Source organism: Mastomys coucha, unplaced genomic scaffold (genome assembly GCF_008632895.1).
Source record: "Mastomys coucha isolate ucsf_1 unplaced genomic scaffold, UCSF_Mcou_1 pScaffold1, whole genome shotgun sequence".
Classification (NCBI taxonomy): domain Eukaryota; kingdom Metazoa; phylum Chordata; class Mammalia; order Rodentia; family Muridae; genus Mastomys; species Mastomys coucha.
In genome coordinates this window covers 58,257,812-58,262,108 of record NW_022196891.1, presented here as the reverse complement: position 1 = coordinate 58,262,108, position 4,297 = coordinate 58,257,812, and the positions used below count along the sequence as shown (strand labels likewise).

Sequence of the window (4,297 nt, the reverse complement as noted above, 5' to 3'; positions counted from 1 at the left end):
CCCTGGCTGTCCTGGAATTCACTCTGTAGACCAGGCTGGCCTCGAACTCAGAAATCCACCTGCCTCTGGAAAAATATGGAACTCTTCATGAATTTGCATGTCACCCTTGTGTAGGGGCCATGCTAATCTTCTTTGTATCGTTCCAATTTTAGTATATGTGCTGCCGAAGCGAGCACTCATTCCTTCTTAAAAGGGGGAACAAAATACCCACGGAAGGAGTTGCAGAGACTAACTATGGAGCAGAGACTGAAGGAAGGACAAGCCAGCCTAATATAACTATCTCCTGAGAGGCTCTGACAGTACCTGACTAACACATATGTAGAGGCTCACAGCCATCCAATGTAGGAGTTAGAGAAAGGACCAAAGGAGCTGAAAGGTTTGCAGCCCCATAGGACGAACAACAATATGAACTAACTAGTACCCTCAGAGCTCCCAAGGACTCAACCACCAACCAAGGACTATACATGGTGGGTCTGATTGCTCTGGCAGCATGTGCATAGTAGAGGATTGCAAATTCGATCATCAATGGGAGGAGAGGCCCTTGGCCCTGTGAAGGTTCTGTGCCCCAGTGTAGGGGAATGCCAGGGCCAATAAGTGGGAGAAGGTGGGGTGGCAAGCATGGGGAGGGGGGAGGCAACAGGGGTTTGTTCTTGTTGTATTTGCTTGTTTGTTTGTTTGTTTGTTTTTTGGAGGAAACTGGGAAAGGAGAAATCATATGACATGTAAATAAAGAAAATATCTAATAAAAATATTTATTTATTCCATTTATATAAGTACACTGTTGCTCTTTTTAGACATACCAGAAGAGGGGATTGGATCTCATTACAAATGACTGTGAGCTACCATGAGGTTGCTGGGAATTGAACTCAGGACCTCTGGAAAAGCATTTAGTGCTGAGCCATCTCTCCAGCCCCGCTATGACAGTTTTAATTGGCTCTCTGTGATAGTCTTTTCTCCAAAGCAGTGTTTCTCAACTGTCCTAATGCTGTGACCCTTTAATACAGTTCCTGATCTTGTAGTGATCCCCAGCCATAAAATTATTTTCATTGCCAACTCATAACCGTAAATTTGCTACAGTTATGAATCACAATGTAAATAAATATGTTTCTGATGGTTTTAGGCCACCCTGGTGACCCCCCCAGATGGTTCGTGACCCACAGGTTGAGAACCACTTCTCTAGGGCCTTTCCGCAGTGTTTGGCAGTACAATTATCTATCTGCTCATTCCAGTTTGTTTGTTTGTTTTTGTTTTTGTTTGTTTGGTTTTTCGAGACAGGGTTTCTCTGTACAGCCCTGGCTGTCCTGGAACTCACTCTGTAGACCAGGCTGGCCTCGAACTCAGAAATCTGCCTGCCTCTGCCTCCCAAGTGCTGGGATTAAAGGCGTGTGCCACCACCGCCTGGCTCAGTTTGTTATTTTTACTCAGACTACACCAGTTTATAGGAGCCTAGATGTTTCAGTAAGATATGAGTTCAAATCCAGGCTCTGAACCTCAAGTTACTTATTTTTTATTTTTTATTTTTTGACACAAGGCTTCTCTATGTAGTCTGGCTGTCCTGGAACACGCAGAGACCCAATGGCCTCTGCCTCCCAGTGATGGGTAAGTTACTCATTCTTTTATTTATTTATTTATTTTATGTGTATGATTACACTGTAGCTGTACAGATGGCTGTGAGCTATCATGTATGTGGCTGGTGGGAATTGAACTCAGGACCTCTGCTGGCCTGCTCGCTCCGGCCCCACTCGCTCCAGCTTAATTTACAGAAGAGAATTAATTTACACAACAGAAGAGGGCGTCAGATCTCTTTGTGGGTGGTTGTGAGCCACCATGTGGTTGCTGGGATTTGAACTCAGGACCTTTGGAAGAGCAGTCAGTGCTCTTACCCGCTGAGCCATCTCACCAGCCCCAAGTTACTTATTCTTTAAAAGGTTTTGTCTTAGCTAGGGTTTCTATCGCTCCAATGAACATCTTGACTAAAGCAACTTGGGAAGGAAAGGGTTTATTCAGTTTAGACTTCCATATCACAGTTCATCATCAAAGGAAATCAGGACTGGAACTCAAACAGGGCAGGAACCTGGAGGCAGGAGCTGATGTAGGGGCCATGGTGGGGTGCTGCTTACTGGCTTGTTCCTCATGACTTTCTCAGCCTGCTTTCTTATAGAATCCAGGACCACCAGGTCAGAGGTGGCACCACCCACAATGGGCTGGGCCCTCTCCCATCACTGCTAGCCAAGAAAATGCACTACAGCGTTGCCTACAACTGGGTTTTATGGAAGTATTTTCTCAACTGAAGCTCCCTCCTCTCTATTGACTCCAGTGTGTATTGAGTTGCCATAAAACTAACCAGGACAAGGTTACTTATCTATCGAATGAGGAAAAGAATGTAGCCAAACATGGAGAATCATTGTGGGGGTATAAATGGCATAACACAAAAGTTACATGACAGTACTTATGACCAATTGCTCTGTTGTTATTAAATTTATTGTTTTTAGTTTATGTTGACTTAGGTAGGCTCTGTTTTGAGTATATTTTTTTTAAAGACTTATTTATTTATTATGTAAGTACACTGTAGCTGTCTCCAGACACTCCAGAAGAGGGCATCAGATCTCATTACAGATGGTTGTGAACTACCACGTGGTTGCTGGGAATTGAACTCAGGACCTTTGAAAGATCAGTCAGTGCTCTTAACCACTGAGCCATCTCTCCAGCCCTGTTTTGAGTATTGTATTTGTCAACTGAGTGAACACTTAGGAAAGCCAATCTGATTGTGACTGTATTTGATAGACTTTGCAAATTGTATTTTTAAAATAAAAATCTGCCTCCAAAGGGCTATGGACTGCTGTGATGTGGGTAGTGCACAGCCAGTGGAATCATGATTTTCTAGTTGCTGTGGCTGCCTGCTATGAGCCTACACACAAAAAAATGGGTCTGTCAGTAGTCAAGCATCCATCAGGTAAGATTCTACAGGGCACTATGTCTCTCTGATAACACACTGGCTACTGATGGACTCTGGGGGAGGGTAGTCATTGTCTACAGTTCTGTACCAGATAAGAAACCCACCAGGCTCCAATAGATTATTAAACTATGCTTATACAGAGTAACCTGGTTAAACTCAGTCAATCTAAAATCAATCCAATAAGACGTGAATGCAGTAAAGGGCCTTCTAGGGAGGGCAGTCTTAATTGCACTGGGAGGGAGATCAGTGTGTGTGTGTGTGTGTGTGTGTGTGTGTGTTTACAATAAAGCAGATTGAAATTTATATATGTATGAAATTATAAAAGAACAAATTCAATGAAAGTTATTTATAAAAAGATTTGAGGATAAAAAATCTATCTTCAAGGAGGAAATTTCTGAATAAAATCCCTACATTCTATAATTCTTTTTAATGACTCATGGTCTAATACTTTTCAGCTAAAAGACGTGTCCCAGATCACTCTTCATGTCAGGATTCTTTATCTTTATCAATCCTTTTTCATTAGTTTTTCCTCCTTCATTGTGAAGATCGTAAAATAATGTTTATTTAATTAAGTATGAGGGACCTGAAACAGAGAGAAGAAAAAAACCCTGCAAATTGTAGAACTGGAACAAGACAGGAACAAACAAATTTTATTGCTCATTTCCCTGTACTGGTGTGAAGGGGTTTCCCACATTTTAACTTATTACTTTAACAAAAGAAAAAGCTTCAAGTTGTTAGGGTATTTATTTAATTTTACAATGTTATCCAGTTGTAGTGGTACATGCCTGAAATCCCCACACTTGGGAGTAGGTGCAGGAAGATCAGGAGTTCAAGGTCATCTAGGGCTAGCCAGCCTGGACTATATGAAACCTCTTAAAACACCTTACTTTCAAAATTTAACATTAATGCTAATTGCTTATGAAAAAGATGATCTCTAATTCCATCCATACTTCTTCCCGTCAATTTGCTTCTTCTCTCAAGGGTAGGCATTTCATGTCTTATATTTAGGCAAGATATCTATATATTCCCATGATATATGTCTACAAACACACTTTTTTTTTCTTTTAAGATTTATTTATTTATATCTAAGTACACTGTAGCTGTCTTCAGACACTCTAGAAGAGGGCATCAGATCTCATTAGATGGTTATGAGCCACCATATGTTTCTGGGATTTGAACTGAGGACCTTCAGAAGAACAGTCAGTGCTCTTAACCACTGAGCCATCTCTCCAGTCCTACAAACACGCTTATATGTCTATATCCAGAGATTTGCGGTAAAGAATTAACTCATGTAACTATGAGAACAAAGTCCCACAGCTAAGCTGAGCAAGATGGAGTCCA

The 4,297-nt window shown here is 41.5% G+C and overlaps 1 non-coding gene across 1 annotated transcript; it reads right to left on the bottom strand.

Annotated features, from left to right (window-relative positions):
* Positions 1-69: 69 nt before the first annotated feature.
* LOC116072503 lies at positions 70-176 on the bottom strand. Its single transcript, XR_004111491.1, has one exon. It is a non-coding gene; the product is annotated as a U6 spliceosomal RNA (small nuclear RNA).
* Between the last annotated feature and the right edge of the window lie 4,121 nt (positions 177-4,297).